The sequence below is a fragment of the Equus quagga genome, chromosome 5, assembly GCF_021613505.1.
Source record: "Equus quagga isolate Etosha38 chromosome 5, UCLA_HA_Equagga_1.0, whole genome shotgun sequence".
In the NCBI taxonomy this organism is placed as follows: Eukaryota; Metazoa; Chordata; class Mammalia; order Perissodactyla; family Equidae; genus Equus; species Equus quagga.
The window spans coordinates 37064902-37081825 of NC_060271.1; the positions used below are offsets into that span (position 1 = coordinate 37064902).

The window sequence follows — 16924 nt, forward strand, 5'->3', positions numbered from 1 at the left end:
AAAAAAAATAGAAGATTGGCAACAGTTGTTAGCTCAGGTGCTAATCTTTAAAAAAAAAAAAGAAAGAAAGCCAAGGAAGGGTTACAATGAGGACAATTCTCAGCGCCCAACTCCTGTAATACAGAACTTCTGGATAGGTAGGCGCATGCGCCTGTCCGCGATCCTCTGCAAGCCCCGGCGCTGCGCATGCGCCGGAAGTTGCAGCCGGGAAGCCAGCGAGGTCGGTTCCGCCCGACTCTAACATGGCGGCGCCCTTTGTCTGCTCTGAAGTGCCGTCCCCGGCCTGCTCGCGGCCGTGATGTACCTGCCTCGGCGGTGTGGTCCGGGACATGGCAGGTGAGGGTCAGCAAGCGCCCGGGGCCGGGGGAGTCCCGGGAGCCGGGCGGACGCGGCAGAGGATGGGGCGCGGCGGGACGCCGGGGACGGTTGTGTGGGGGAGGGGAGGGAAGTGAACTGGGAAGGGAACCTGGACCGAGGGAACCCCGCGGGGCAGGAGGGTGCGGGGCAGCTGGGCGGGGGGCGCCTCCGGGCCAGCAGGCGGGAGGGGGTGGGCCGACTGCCGTCCTGGCTAGGGAACACGAGTCGCCTCCCGGGCTGGGTGACACCCTAGCTGGTAACATCTCCGCCCCCGCCGCCCGGCTGTCACCGCCCCCTGACCCCGCGCACCGCAGCGGGTGGGCGTTCTGCGGCCGCGAGGTGGAGGGGTGCCGGGGCAGCGCCCAGCGGCCGGCCGGGCACAGGCCTGCAGGGCCTAGGAGGTGCCGGCAGAGTAGGAGGCCGACGCTGCCCTGCCAAGATTATTTCATTCATTCATTCATTCATTCCTTCCTTCCACAGACGGTGCTTCAGCACCTGATAGGTTCTGAGGATAGAGCAAGTGATCCAGGCAGACTTGATCCTGGCGGTGTGACTAAAAGTGTTAATTGTGGAGTCGGGTGGCCCGAATTTGAATCCCAACTCTTTGCTTGCCAAGTGTGTCCTTGGCAGGTTAATTCCTCGCTCTGTGCCTCGGTTTCCTCATCCTTAAAGCAGAGAGGATAATAAAATCTCCCTCCTGAGATTGTTATAAAGACTAAGTGAGTAATAGGTGGACAGTGTTGAGAACACTTCCTGGCCAAAGTAAATGGTCTATATGTTTGTTGTGCCTATTATGTATTCATATCATCGTCACCCAGAACTCAGAGACTCACGTGGGAGACGAATAGGCAATTCTGACACTGCTGTGATGGAAGAAAAACCCTCCTTGCTCTGGAAACGCAGAGTAGAGGCACCTCACTCTTCTAGGCGAACCCAAGGAGGCTCCTGCCCCCCAGGAAGCTGAGGCCTAAAGGATGCTTAGGGAAGGGGAGGCGGGGAGAAGGGGAGAGTATTCTCCGTCAAAGATGGAGTTTGTGAGAATGCTCGGGGGCCTGTGTAATGACTGAATTAAGTTCTCTGTCTGGAGATAGAGATGACAGGTAAGACTGAAGAAGCAGGCTGTGGTCTGGTCGTAGGGGGCCCTGTAAACCTAGTTAAGGACTTCCAATTTTAGGTTAATGGGAAGCCGTTCACATGTCAGATATGTGGATTAGAATGATCACCCTGGCCAGGTGAAGAATGCATTAAAGAGTGTGGGCCTGGAGGCCAATTAAGAGGCTCCTAGAATAATCCAGGTGAGAAATGAGGATGGCATTGAGGTAGGTTAGAGGCAGAGGGTGGGGAGAGATGTTCTGGAGGTAGAATTGACCAAAGCTGGTAATTACTTAGATGAGGGAGTCAGGGGCAGGGAGGAGTCAAGATTGACCCCAAGTTTGTGACTGATGAGTAGTGATGCTGCTCAGTGTGATAGGGAACAGGATGGGGAGCAGGTTTGAGGAGGGAAGAGAAATTTAGTTTTGAACATGTTGACAGTAGGTGCCTGTAAAGCATTCAAGTGGAGCTGTCCAGTGGTGATCTAGCAGTTGTCATATATCAAAAGTCCCTAAAGTTATGGGAGGGGATGTGCTCACCTAGAGTGAGAGTATGAAACGAGAAGCAGAGTGTCTGGGACATGCCCGAGGGATGCTAATGCTGCAGTAATACGTGGGCACAGCCTCGTTGTTTCTGCTTATCAACACTGTATAAAGTCTTTGAGTAAATACGAGTTCCTGAGTGTAGAGACGGGGACTGGATTTATTCATCTTTGTGCCCCGAGTGTCCAGCAGAGCGTCTGGCATGCAGCAGGCCAGTAATGAGCCAATTTAACATTTGTTGAGCACTTACTCTGTGCTAGGCTCTGTGCTCAGTGCTCTGCATCTGCCTGTGTTTGATGGATGAATGAAAGGCCAGCTCTTAGGGAGCAGGGACCCTTCGAGTTCTCATCACGTTTTTCACTTGGGTGTCCTTGGTGCAGGTCATGAGCTGGAGGAGGAGAGCCAAGCTGGAGTATCCACAGACAAAGGGCCAGAAAAGAGTAGCCTGCGCTTCTTGGAAATCTGAGGTATGTCTTTAATACTCAAGGATGAAACAAACCAGGAGGTCAGTTTGGCCTTCTTCTTTAGGCTCAACGTGATTCAAATCACCCTTTCAAGGTAGCTTTTTCTTTAAAATTATATAGTGGTGACAAAACCCTAGCTAGTTCGGTTGGGAAATTGTTGATATCATTATTGTTGTTTTACCAACAAAGACCAGACTAGCTTAGTCACTGGGCAGTGCCTACACCTTGTTTTAATTAAGTACAATCTAAAATGTTCCAATAAAGCAATCTCAAAATACAGTGGCCAAAACAAAATAGGAGTTTATCTCTTGCCCCTTAGCAGTCTGGAAGTGGGCAGTGCAGAGCTGGCCGGGCAGCTCACTGTTCCGTGAAGCCATCCAGGAGGAGGATTCCACTGATAATGTGGCTCATCGTGCTCAAACCCAGGCTTCCATCTCATGGTCTGAGGTGGCTGCTCCAGCTCCTGCCATCGTGTATGCATTCCATCTGGCAGAAAGGGAAAGATAGAGCGGGGAGCACACGCTCATTCCTTTTAGGTTTCTGATGGTTAAAGATAGACGTTTTTGTACGTGTCCCCAAACATAAGCATCTGGTGAACAACCAAAGAACAAATCATGACTGTTCCAATGCTGGAGGGAAAGCTGGCTGAGAGAACCTGTCCTGTCTCCAGTGTGACTGGATTGCTGACTTTGGGGCGTGGGCCCAGCCCGAGGGGAGGTCACTGTGATGAAAGAAGCTGGGTGTGCTGCTCTGGCTTTGGGGAGGTTTGTGTTGCTTGGGCCCATGGAGTCCAGGCTTGTTGATGCATTCAGCGTTTTCTGCGCCCAGCGTGTCAGACACTGACTGGGCTAGGTGCTAGGGACGTGGAGATGCGTAGGACTGGACTCGGGAGCGAGGAGCTCTTAGCTGTATGGATAATCACAATGCAACGCAAAGAACACCGCGGAGGTCTCTTCACAAGTGTGTAGCACACAGGAGGGTGGTGGGCGGTGGCCAGCCCTCCCGAGCTGGGGAGTGGTGGAGCGAACGCTGTGTTTTGGATTGCTGGCTGGGAGGGTCCCCTCAGAAGGAGGCAGCGAGGACCCTCGAGTTGTGCGTGAATCCCCGCTTCCCTGCTGAGTGGCTCTGTGTCCTGAGGGCTGGTTACTGAATTGCTGTGCCTCAGTTTCCTCGTCTGTAAAACAGGGATAACAGTGTCCACCTCACAGAATTGTTCTGAGAACACACGCGATCAAGCCTGTAATCCACAGGGCCTGCTGTGCGAGTGGTGCAGCATGGCTGGAAGCCAGAGAGGCTGGTTAGGATTGCGGTGGAAAAACACCTGAACCTATGGGGAAGCCAGGCTGCCACCCTCCCTTGAGGCGGGGATTATCCGTGTTGTACACCGAGCATCGAGGTTTTTCTCAGGAGTTCCACCATGCTTTCTAATTAAAGTTGTCGGTCTGTGGCTTCTCAGAGACCGTACTCTGAAAGGTCCGGTGAGGGGTCCTTTGGGAAGGGAAGGATTCCCTCTGCTTGTTTAATTCCCTTAAGCTAAATGCTTCTGGAAAGCCTTCTCTGAGCCCTGCCCAGCGCCCAGCCCCAGTTGGAGCCGCTCCTCCCTGATTCCTGGCTGTCCACACTGATCTCTGAATGCCTTCTCACCTCCTGTTGCAGTCGTAGGTGTTCTTGTCTGTCTCCCCGGTAGACCACAGCATTTTGCATGCAGGGACAGGGTCTCGTTTCTCCAGGTCTTCCCCCGTGTGTGCTCGTATCCTGGCACATAGCTGTGCTCAGTAAATGTTGTTGGATGGACGGATGATCTGCCTTGATTGGCTGAAGAGGAACTGGCAGTTGGGGCCGGAGAGAACTCCAGGGTGATGTGGGGTGGGTATGCTTTTGGTTGAAGAGAGAGGAGAACCTGATGGTTTATTTGGTATCTGGCTGTCATATGGGCTGGAGACATGGTGAACTATGACCTAAACTATGAGAAGATAGTTTCTTTGTCTTTCTGTCTTTTTCCAGTAGAGCAGGGTTTCTCAACCTTGACATTATTGACATTTGGGACTGGGTAAGTGTTGTGGGGCACTGTCCTGTGTCCTTTGGGATGTTTAGCTGCATTCCTGGCCTCTACCTATAGATGCCAGTAGTACCCACTTCCCTCCAGCTGTGACATCAGAAAATGTCCCCAGACGTTGTCAACTGATTTTGAGGCAAAATCGCCCCCACCTAAGAAGTCCTGCGGTGTAGGGTGCTGGCTAGAAGGAGGAGCTTCTACGTCAGACCTACCTGGACTCACGCTAGTTCTTAGACTTATTGGCTGTGTGCCTTTGGGCAAAGTACTTGACCTCTCTAAGCCTCAGTTTCCTCAGGTATAAAATGGGGATGGTGATGCCCTCACATGTCACTTTACTGGGTGGAATTATTAATGAAGTAATGCGTGTAAAATGCTTAGTCGAGTCCCTGACTCCATAATTGGTAACTAGCATTGTTAGGTGTTGGTTAGGAGAGGATGACCCTTGAGAGGGATGAGAAAGAAAGTGTGCAGAGTTAAGGGAGAAAAATATGTTTGCTATGGGAATACATACACGAGGTGCAAAAATCAGAAGGTTCTAAAGAAGGTACTGTGGGAAGTAAGTCATCCCCCACGCCTGACCTGGTTCCCCTCCCAGATTACTGTGAATAGTGCCTGTGTGACCTTCCAGAGCTGTTCTGTGCATACATATGTCTGTAGGTATATATAGGAGGAGCGTTTTTTAAGAGTCAATCGGCTTGATTTGCAGCTCATAACTGAACCCTGCCAGTTCGAATGCTGAGAGGGCGGCCTCTGTGGGCCTTCAGAGTGTTAACAGTTTGCCGTGAGAAAGACCGGGTGGCCCACTCTCCTGGCCTGGAATTTCCCCGAGGATGGTGCCTGTGTGGGTGGCAGGGAGGTGCTCAGAGGTGGTGTCTGGCAGGGTGGTGGACACCGCATAAGGGAAGTGTCCTTAGGGAAAACGAAAGACTCCAAATACGCTTTGTGCATAAAGCATATTGTCCTGGAGACCATAACCTCCTTCTTTTCCTGGCCACAATTTTTAAATGATTGAAGTAATAGTGGTCATAGAGTAAGCATTTTAGCACTGAGTGATTTCAGCATTTGCTCCAGATGTGTGTGTTGAGTGTCACCATAGGTGCCTGGCACTCTCTGAGGTCCCCATGGGTATCAATAACTTAACAGTCCGAGGGCCAGTTAACGCTGACCTCAGTAGTGTAATCACAGATGCATGGAGAAGACCAGGGCCTGGGCTCTTAGTTCAAACCTGCTGGTTAGGAATTGGCGGAGATAAGCCTCGAGCCTCAAAGGAAGGAAGCAAAGGGCATGGTTAGAATTGACGGTTGTTCACTCACGTCTACGCAGCAGCAGAGGCTCAGAGGTGGCATTTCCAGCTGAGAATAGGGACCGGGCCAGAAAGCAGGCTTGGGGGGTTCATTGTATGCTTGGGGGTTTCATTGAATATGAAAAACATATTCAGCTTCTGTTCTTAAAAGGTCTGGCAGTAGAACCTGTGCCCCGCCCGCACCACTTCCTCCATGGGAACTGTGATCTGAGCCGTCACTGTCCTGTCCTGAATGGAAGGCTCCTGTGCCCAGTGGGGAGCTGGACTCCCGGGCTCAGAAGCCAGCTTGGTGAAGTGCTGCTCATTTCAGGAGTCTTGGGGCTGTTCGGGCCTGTCAGGGACTTTCCTGGTTTACTGTAACTCAAGTCAGCTGCCCAAGTTAATTCTTCGAAACATTGTTTAAAATCAGAAAGAACATTGTTTAATTTTGTAAATTGTTTTTGTTAGATATTGAGTAGATACAAAAAAATATGTACCGTATAAAGAATAAGGATACAAGGAACACCCGTGTACCCATCACTCAGAGTGCCTCTCCCTGTCCCATCCCCACCCCACATAGTCACTGAGTTTTGCTTTCATCATTCTCTTGCCTTTCTTTATAGTTTTGCCACGTGTTTGTCCTGCTAAACAATGTCTTGTTTAATTTTGCATGTTTTTGAACTTAATATAATCCTGTCATTTTTTTAATGACTTAAATTTTTGCTTTACATATGTTCTTGAGATTAAAACATGTTGCTTATAGTTGTATTTCATTTTCGCTGATGCATAATGTTCCATTGTATGAGAATTTCTCTCTCGTTTCTCTTGCTGACGGACATTTGGGTCATTTCCATTGTTTTGCTGAGACAGACAGTGCTGCTGTGAGCGTTGCTGGGCCACACGTGTGCAGCCTGTCCAGAGTACCTCCCGGGACTGGCACTCACGCAGGGTGTGTGCGTCTTCGGTGTGACCGAGTAATACCAGATTGTTTCTAGAGTCGCTTCCCCAGTGTACTCTTCAACTGACAGTGTTGTTTGCTCCACATCCTCCCAACAACGGTGTTAACAGACTTGAAAATTTTTACGAATCTGATGGGAGTTCAGTGATGTCTCGTGGTTTTGATTTGCATTGTCCTGATTATCAGTGGGTTGAGCGTCTTTTCCTGTACTTACTGATCATTCAGGTTTCAGCTTCTCTGAAACAGCCACTTGAATCTTTTGCTCATTTTCCTATTGGATTGTTTGCCTTTTTATTATATATAGACTTCTTGTTTGTTTTTTTGGTTGCTAATCTTTGTCAGTTATGTGTTGTAACTACCCACTTCCAGTTTGTGGCTTGTCTTTTCACTGTAGGTTTTTTTTTTAATGAACAGACATTCTTAATTTTAATGTCATTTATCAATTTTTTTCTTTTATGGTCAGCACTTTTTGTTCCTTTTTAAGAACTTCCTCCTGGGGCCGGCCCCATGGCTGAGTGGTTACGTTCCCGCGCTCTGCTTCGGTGGCCCAGGGTTTCACTGGTTCGGATCCTGGGTGTGGATCACTTGTCAGGCCACATTGAGGTGGCGTCCCACATGCCACTACTAGAAGGACCCACAACTAAAATATACAACTATGTACTGGGGGATTTGGGGAGAAAAAGCAGAAAAAAAGAAGACTGGCAAGTTGTTAGCTCAGGTGCCAATCTTTAAAAAAAAACAAAGAACTTCCTCCTTACTTCAAGTTTATGATATACTTCCCTATATATTGTCTTCCAAATATTTTATGATTTTGCCTATTTTTATTTATTTATTTTTTTGAGGAAGATCAGCCCTTAGCTAACTGCTGCCAATCCTCCTCTTTTTTGCTGTGAAAGACTGGCCCTGAGCTAACATCCGTGCCCATCTTCCTCTGTTTTATATGTGGGACGCCTGCCACAACATGGCTTGCCAAGCGGTGCCATGTCCACACCCGGGATCTGAACCAGTGAACCCTGGGCCACTGAAGCAGAACGTGCACACACAACTGCTGCGCCACCAGGCCCCTGATTTTGACTTTTACATTAAGGTCTTTAGTCCACTTAAAATTATTTTTATGTATGGTGTGAGATAAAGAGCTGATTTCTTTTTTTCTTTTGTAAGTGTACCAAATTGTCCCAGCACTATTTATTGAAAAAATGCATTCCTTTCATGTGGATCTGTAAGTGTCACCAGTAACCATTATCATATAGCAAGTGTCCACAAATGTGTGGGTCTGTTTCTGGGCTCTTTACTGTTTGTTCTCTCTCTCTGTGCCAATACCACAGTGACTTAATGGCTAAATTTTTATATAACAATTCTTGGTATCTAAGGCCTTGACTCTTTGCTCTTCCATCTTCATTTTAAATATTTTATTTTTCCTTTTTCTTCCAAAGCCCCTGGTACATAGTTGTGTATTTTTAGTTGTGGGTCCTTCTAGTTGTGGCATGTGGGATGCCGCCTCACATGGCTTGATGAGTGGTGCCATGTCCGCACCCAGGATTCGAACTGGCAAAACCCTGGGCCACTGCAGTGGAGCGTGGAACTTAACCACTTGGCCACGGGGCCAGCCCCTCCATCTTCATTTTAGATTGTGCTTGTCAAATTCCATAAAAATTGTTGGGATCTTTTATTAGAATTGCTTTGAATTTATTACATATCAGTTTGATTAAAGTTGACATTTTTATGATAGTCTTCCAATCCATGAACATAGTATATCTCTCAATTTGCATAACTTACCAAAGTCTAACTTTAGTCAGTGGCTTTACACCCTATTTTCAAACACTTAAGGACATTAGTACACTTTCATTCCTTTCACTCCCTCGTCGACTTTTATTCTATGGCAGTATATTTTAGGGTTTTTTTTTTTAAAGATTTTATTTTTCCTTTTTCTCCCCAAAGTCCCCTGGTACATAGTTGTGTATTTTTCGTTGTGGGTCCTTCTAGTTGTGACATGTGGGACCACAGCATGGCTGGATGAGTGGTGCCATGTCCGCGCCAAGGATCCAAACTGGCAAAACCCTGGGCTGCCAAAGCAGGGAGCATGAACTTAACCACTCTCAAGGGAGATTTGACCTCCTCCATTTGGCACCGAGATTTGTTACAGGCAGTTTTCTGTGCAGTCTTCTTTCCACTGAGGTGTAACCCTTTGGGGTCCTGGCTGTATTCTGGAGGTCCCTTTTTGAGACCTCCATCCCTGGGGGGAGGGGAGCTCAGGCTTGCTCAGTTCTGCAAATGCCCTGAATACCCACCCTCCAAACTCCACTTGCTCTCTGGATTCCGGCCTTTGCTGAACTTTTTTTGACCTCTCAGTATTCCTTACTGACTTGCCAGTTCTTTGGTGAGTTTTAAAAGATGTCTTACAGTTTTTCTTCGGCATTTGTAGCTGTTTGCAGTGAGAGTTGGCTAGGGTACCTGGTGTGCCATGCTTCCAGAGATTAAGATGTTTCCGAGTTTTAATTTTATGTTTCATCTGGCAGCAGCAAACGATGAAGATGAGAACTAAGACTTACTAATGTTCACTTGTGGCTTTTATAAGATGTTTTGTAGCACTCCTTAGTATAAGGAAAGGGAGTTAGTGCCAATTAATGACAGAGAATTTGCCCTTTGGGGACAGACTAAGGATCTCTTGAGCCTAGTATTCCGAGTCTGTCCCTGGAAGTTTAGTCCTTGTCTAAATGGAAAGGGCACACCTTTCCGAGTATGATGGACTTGGCCTTGAATCTGGCATGTGAGTGAGACCTAGGGCAGGGGACAACCTCTCTCAGCCTCGATTTGCTCATCTGCACAGTGGGGTGATCATTTGAATATCCTCCTCCCAGGATTATTGTGGGTATTGATGAGGTAGCGTTTATATGTGAAACACAGGGCGTAGGTTGCCATAGCAGCTACTCTGCTTATTCCCTTCGGGGCCTCTATTGCTGGGGTTCTCTCCGCGTGCTGCTGCCCTTGGAAACGACGGGCCTGTGATTTCTCTGTCAGGACCCTCCCCTTGAGTGCACAGCATGGTGGACCTTACTGTTAGCAAGGCTGTGATTTCTCTGTCAGGACCCTCCCCTTGAGTGCACAGCGTGGTGGGCCTTACTGTTAGCAAGGCCGTGTTCTCTGGGCACAGTCCCACCGTCCTTTACCAAGACCCACAATTTCCTTAGAACCGGGTGAAATACTCCATCACGTTGGGAAATGTAGCCTTTGCACCGAGGACTCTCTCATCAGTCACTCACATCCAATCACTAATTTTTACCCAACCAATGAATGCATTAAAAATTTGCACCAAGGGACCGGCCCAGTGGCGCAGCGGTTAAGTGCACACGTTCCGCTTCGGTGGCCCGGGGTTCGCTGGTTGGGATGCTGGGTGCAGACAAGTCACCGCTTGGCACGCCATGCTGTGGCAGGCATCCCACATATAAAGTAGAGGAAGATGGGCACGGATGTTAGCTCAGGGCCAGTCTTCCTCAGCAAAAAGAGGAGGATTAGCGGCAGGTAGCTCAGGGCTAATCTTCCTTAAAAAAAAAAAATTTTGCACCAATATTGGCAGGCTGCCATCCAGACACAGTGTACCATTTTATGCCCCTGGTTGCTGGGAACATGTCCTGGCCCACAGTGGAAACTGTCAGTCTTGTAAATCTTTGCCAGTCTGAGACTAGAAGTGGTATCTTGTGCTTATTTATATTTCTTTGATTATTAGTAAGGTCAAACATCTTTTTTCTTTTCTTTTTTTTTTTTGAGGAAGATTAGCCCTGAGCCGACATCTGCTGCCAATCCTCCTCTTTTTGCTGAGGAAGACTGGCCCTGAGCTAAGATCCATGCCCATCTTCCTCTACTTTATATGTGGGACGCCTGCCACAGCATGGCTTGCCGAGAGGTGCCATGTCCGCACCGGGAATCCGAACTGGCAAACCCTGGGCCGCCGAAACGGAATGTGCGCACTGAACTGCTGCACCACCGGGCCGGCCTGAACATCTTTTTTCTGTATGGAGTATATTGACCACTTGTATTTCTTCTTTTATGAATTTCCTGTTCATTTCTTTGACTCGTTCTTCTGTTGGGAGATTTTTTTCTTGTTGATTAATTTTTTATAACAGCTTTATTGAGATGTTCACATACCATACAATTCACCCATTTAAAGTGTACAATTTGAAATGTGGATGTAAATGGAATCAGGCAACTTACGGCCTCTTATGACTGGCTTCTTTCAGTTAGCATAATATTTTCAAGGTTTGTTCATGCTGTAGCATGTATCAGTACTTTTTTAATGTCAGATAGGATTCCATTGTATGAACATACTGCGTTTTATTTCCCATTCGTCACTCGATGGCCATCTGTAGTAGTTTCCACCTTTCAACTGTTATGCACAATGCCGCTGTGAACATTTGTGTTGACGCAGTTGTGTGGAGCTTTTGTGTGGACATATGCTTTCATAGTTGATTAGTTTTAAGAGCCTTTTGTATATCAGGACTATTAACCCTTGTTTACCATATAGGCTGTAAATATTTTCCCTTAGTTTATATTTGCGTTTGGGAAGTTGGGAAGATAAGGGTAATGTGAATGAAACAGAACATTTATATTTCTGAGTGGTCTTTCATACCCTCGGAATTGAGTTTGTGTACCCCCACTTCCCCACCGCCACCCCACTAAGCAGCCCCTTGGGGCTGGCCTGCACACCTTACAGTGTGTCCGGGTGTCGCACATGCTCCGTCTGTGTCTCTGTCTGTTTCTGTCTGTCTTTCTCTCTCTTTCTTTGTCTCTGTCTCTCTCAGGCTGCCTGCCTTAGGACCAGGAACCAGGGAGCACTTGCGCGTGGTTTCCAAGTTTTTCTCAGAAGCTTGCACTTCAGAGTGGCTGGCTGAGAACCCGCCAGGGTTGCAAGTCATCATTAAAAGGCTTCCAGCAGCTTTGCTGGGTCACGCTGCTGCCGCAGGTGGAGGGGATTTGCCGGGCCGAGGCGGCAGCACTCTGACAAGGGCGAGCGCTGGGGCCCTGGGCTGCCCGGAAACACTGTTCTAGAACAGCACCTGGGCATCTGGGTTTGAGGGGCCCCGCAGTCTTAGAAAGGTGGAAATTGAGACATTGAGTTCTTGCCCACTTTTTATCCAGGCCTAATGTAAATTTTTGAGATCCCCCAAAATACTCCTCTAAAATATCCTTGTAGTCATTTAGTTTTTCTCAGTCAAGTTTTACAGAATATTAACTTGAGTTTAATCCTGTTTGGAGCAGTCCCTGTACGATCCGATGCTGGCTTTTGCTACGTGTAGTTCATAGTTGATGTTCGTGTCCTATCCAGTTCACGTTCATAGTTGGAAATCTGGAGATTTCCAGAGTAGGGACAGTTTTAAATGAAAAATATCTGCTAAATGGTAGGTAAATATCTCATTTTTTTTTTTTGTGAGGAAGATTCACCCCGAGCTAACATCCGTTGCCTATCCTCCTTTTTTGCTTGAGGAAGATTAGCCCTGAGCTAACGTCTATGCCAGTCTTCCTCTACTTTGTGTGTGGGATGCCGCCGCAGCATGGCTGATGAGCGGAGTAGGTCCGCACCTGGGATCCGAACCTGCGAACCCAGGCCACCGAAGCAGAGTGGTGGAACTTAACCACTTGGCCCTGGGGCCAGCCCTGGGAAATACCTCATTTTGATTGTCACTCACACGCTATCTGTTATACTTCAGATGCATCCATTTGTAATCTAGCAATCTTATTAATGAAATCATTTACTCAACATTTATTAAATCTTAACACTAGAAGTGTCCTTAGCAGTCCTCATTCCTAATGAGGAAGCAAATCCAGAAAAAAAATCTGTCACGTGAAAAGCACATGCTACATTAAGTCCAAATACATCCACTTCCAAACAATTGGTATTCAACCTACTGTTTTCTTTCGGCATGGATTCTTTTTTTTTTTTAAGATTTTATTTTTTTCCTTTTTCTCCCCAAAGCCCCCCGGTACATAGTTGTATATTTTTACTTGTGAGTCCTTCTAGTTGTGCTATGTGGGATGCTGCCTCAGCATGGCTTGATGAGTGCTACCATGTCTGTGCCCAGGATCCAAACCAGTGAAACCCTGGGCTGCCAAAGTGGAGCGTGTGAACGTAACCACTTGGCCATGGGGCCAACACAACCCCTTGTGTTGGATTCTTTTTTTTTTTTTTATGAAGATTAGCCCTGAGCTCACTACTGCCAATCCTTCTCTTTTTTGCTCAGGAAGACTGGCCCTGAGCTAACATCTGTGCCCATCTTCCTCTACTTTGTATATGGAACCCCTATCACAGCATGGTTTTTGCCAAGCAGTGCCATGTCCACACCCAGGATCCGAACTGGCAGACCCCACGCTGCCGAGAAGTGGAATGTGCACACTTAACCACTGTGCCACCAGGCCAGCCCTGGCTTGTATTCTTGATCTTCACTAGTATCATGGGACAACTAATCTTTCCTTTGGAAGTGTCATGTTCTGTGTTGTTTCTCAATGAAAGCCTTGTTGCTCTCCCAAAATCATGGTGTTTTTTGTGGAAAGGAAGCGGCTTTCTCCGGCCGGCCCGGTGGCATAGTGGTTAAGTTTGCATGCTCCACTTCGGAGGCCTGAGGTTCGCCGGTTTGCATCCTGGGTGTGGACCTACACACCGCTCATCAAGCCGTGCTGGGGCAGCACCCCACATACAAGCAGCAGAAGGACTTACAAGTAGGATGTACAACTATGTGCTGGGGCTTTGGGGAGAAAACAAAAAAAAGAGGAAGATTCACAACAGATGTTCCTCACCAAAAAAAAAGGAAAAAAGAAAGTGGCTTTCTTTTTCAAAAGTATCAAGTCTGAAGCCCCTCTGCCTCGTGTTGCCATTGCTGTTGGTGGAGTGAGCAGTGCGGTGTGCAGGAGCTCTTCCTGGTCTGTTTTCAGGCTGAAACTTCGTCTGTGCTGCGTGCCTGGATTACTGATGAGATTTTACGTCCATTTTTCGAAGATAGGGTTAGAGCATTAGGTTCCCCTTTTTTCTTTAATTTAGCAATATTGCTGGCATGGGTTTATATGTAATAATAGGAATGATGATGGCGAACAGTAACTTTTTGAAGTGGAAGCTTTGATTATCATCCCATTTTACGGAAAGGAAATTGAGGCGCAGAGATGAAGTACTCTTGCTCAAGGTACTTAACTAGCCTTGGGTCAGTTCCAAGCCCAGAGCTTTAACTGGTCCAGGGAAGTCAGTAAACTCCCTGAAGTCGCATGCAGAACTCTGTGTGTGTGCGCACGTCTCCCTCCCTGGAGAGGTCGTCTTCAGCTTCATCACAGTGTCAGAGGGCTTCACCGGTGTCTGAAAAAGGCGACCAGCTGCTCTTCTAGGGGATTTTCAATTTTGTCCCCTTAAGGAATTTTTGCTCATAAAGTTTTCCCGAGTGACACATTCTTTGTGCAAATTACAATAATTTTCCATTTCCCTTATGAGAATTTTTTTCCTGTTGAGATGTTGTCTGTCACCAGGTCTTCTAGAAAATATCTTAAAGGTTTTATGGTAAATAGAAACGAAGGAGCTCTGACTTTGTAGGCATTTTCTTCTTTCTTTCCCCTTTTCTTCCTTTTTTTACTTTCTCAGTTTTAATTTTTTTTTTTTTTGATGAGGAAGATTAGCCCTGAGCTAACATCTGTTGCCAGTCTTCCTCTTTTTGCTTGACGAAGAATGTCCCTGAGCTAACATCGGTGCCAGTCCTCCTCTATTTTGTATGTGGGACACTGGCACAGCATGGCTGCTGACAAGTGGTGTATGTCCGTGCCCAGGATCCAAACCCACGAACCCCAGGCTGCTGAAGTGGAGTGTGCGAACTTAACCACTATGTCACCCAGCTGGCCCCTCAGTTTTAATTTTTTAATAGATGATATTTACAAATGGTAAAACAAAAAATAGAGATGGAGTACACAGTGAAGAGTATAACTGCTTTCCACCGCTCCCTGCTATGCAAGGATCCCCTTACCAGTTCCTTATATGTCCGGCCAGAGACCTGGATGCTTTCTTTTAGATGTGAAGAAGAGATATGAATTCTCAGCCTGGGTTTGTGGTTTTGGACAAACAGCATGGCCTAGTTTCCTTTAGGAAGAGCCAGATACTGGGGCTGGCCCCGTGGCCGAGTGGTTAAGTTCACGCGCTCTGCTGCAGGCGGCCCAGTGTTTCATTGGTTCGAATCCTGGGCGCGGACATGGCACTGCTCATCAAACCATGCTGAGGCAGCATCCCACATGCCACAACTAGAAGGACCCACAACGAAGAATATACAACTATGTACCGGGGGGCTTTGGGGAGAAGAAGGAAAAAAAATTAAATCTTTAAAAAAAAAAAAAAGGAAGAGTCAGGTACTAAATGTTAAAGGACTTTGAGCCACTCCAAGAAGAGGCGCTTAAAACTTTCAAAGGCTGTTATAATATTTAGTGGGAGGGCCACGTACACAGCCTACTCAGAAAGATCCGTGTAAGCATGTGGTGGATTCTGGGCACCAGCTAAACCCTCCCAGTGCCAGTTGGGGGTGACATTGTCCCATTTTTTGTATCCTAAGGGTCCAGAGCTGTGGGACTTCCTAACTTGTTTTTCTGCTTCTGGTCTCTCCCTTTCAGTCTGTTCTCTATACTCCTACAGCCAGAGTAACTTTCAGAAATGTCAGCCAAACCGTGGCCTTCTCTTGCTTAACTGCCTGGCCAGGCTCTTGACTGCCGAGGATGAGTGCTGAGGCCTGGTGTGGTGGGCATGGCCTCATGTGCCTGGCTCCAGCCTGTCCCCCCAGCTGCATTTCTCACCACTTTCGCCCCACTTATGAGGAGGTGTGCTGTCCCCTCTCCGCGGGTCCCTCAAGCATGCATGCCATTCTTTGTCATGCATGCACACCATTGCCTGTATGTCCTTGCCTTTGGTCATGTGTCTTTTTAGATGTGGCTAGGTACCATATCCTCCCAGGGGTGGCGCCTTTTCAGCACTCATCAGAGGTTAGTGACAAAGTCGAGTCTTTCTCCCCTGGTGGAAGGTCCTTGAGGGTGGGTGCTCAGAGAGCCTCGGCCTTATCCCCGTGGAGCCACAGCTCCCCACAGGACGCCTGCACTGGGTAGTGCTCTGCAGTTGACTTTGAACTGCATGTCTGCTTCACTGTCCTCTCAGCCCACCAAGAACGAAAATTGGACCCCTGAATCCGTCTGTACTTAACTTGAGTGGGTGATTCTTCCCAGGCTTTCTGCTCTGAGTCTCATGATAACAGAGGCCTGACAGCAGAGGTTGGAAGCCAGATGGGAACAAAGTGTGTGTGCTTTCTTGTCGTGTTCTACCAGGCTTGGCCACCACCGACTGCCTTCCCCAGGCTTTGACCAGCTGCCTGGCCAGAGGGGAGCCACGTGCTTAACTGGTCAAGAGAGTTCACTTGGGATCACCTTGTTTGTTTTGTTTTAATTCATTTTTCCCCTTTTTGTTTCACTGTGTATTATTATTTTTTTCAGTTATTTTATTGAGGTCATACTGGTTTATAACATTGTGTCACTTCAGGTGTACATTATTAATATCAGTTTCTGTATAGACTGCATCGTCCTTACCACCAACAGTCTAGTTTTTATCCGTCACCATTCTTACGTGCCCCTTTACCCCTTTCACCTACAACCCTACCCCCTTGCCCTCTGGTAACCACTAATCTGTTCTCTTTGTCCATGTGTTTCTCTGTCTTCTACATATGAGTGAAATCATGCAGTGTTTGTCTTTCTCTGTCTGGCTTATTTTGCTTAACATAATACCCTCAAAGTCTATCCATCTTGTTGCAAATGGGACAATTTTGTCTTTTTTTTATGGTTGAGTAGTATTCCATTGTATATATATATACCACATCTTCTTTATCCACTGATCAGTCGATGGACACTTGGGTTGCTTCCACGTCTTGGCTGTCGTGAATTATGCTGCAGTGAACATAGGGGTGTATAAACCTCTTCAAATTGTTTATTTCATGTTCTTTGGATAAATACCTGGTAGGGGTAGCTGGATCACACGGTATTTATATTTTTAGTCTTTTGAAGAATCTCCACACTGTTTTCCGTAGTGGCCGCACCAGTTTGCATTCCCACCAGCAGTGTATGAGGGTGCCCTTTTTTCCACACCCTCTCCAACATTTGTGTTTAACTGTATGTTAGTCACAG

General features: G+C 47.4%; 1 protein-coding gene across 5 annotated transcripts in view; it reads left to right on the top strand.

The window, feature by feature from the left end:
* Positions 1–214: 214 nt before the first annotated feature.
* ZBTB17 (zinc finger and BTB domain containing 17) overlaps positions 215–16924 on the top strand; it is a 32714-nt gene continuing 16004 nt past the window's right edge. For all 5 annotated transcript variants that reach the window (XM_046660877.1, XM_046660876.1, XM_046660879.1 and 2 more), the window contains exons 1-2: positions 215–336; positions 2372–2458. The gene's annotated coding sequence lies outside the window, so the exon portion shown is untranslated. The remainder of the gene's footprint in view (positions 337–2371; positions 2459–16924) is intronic.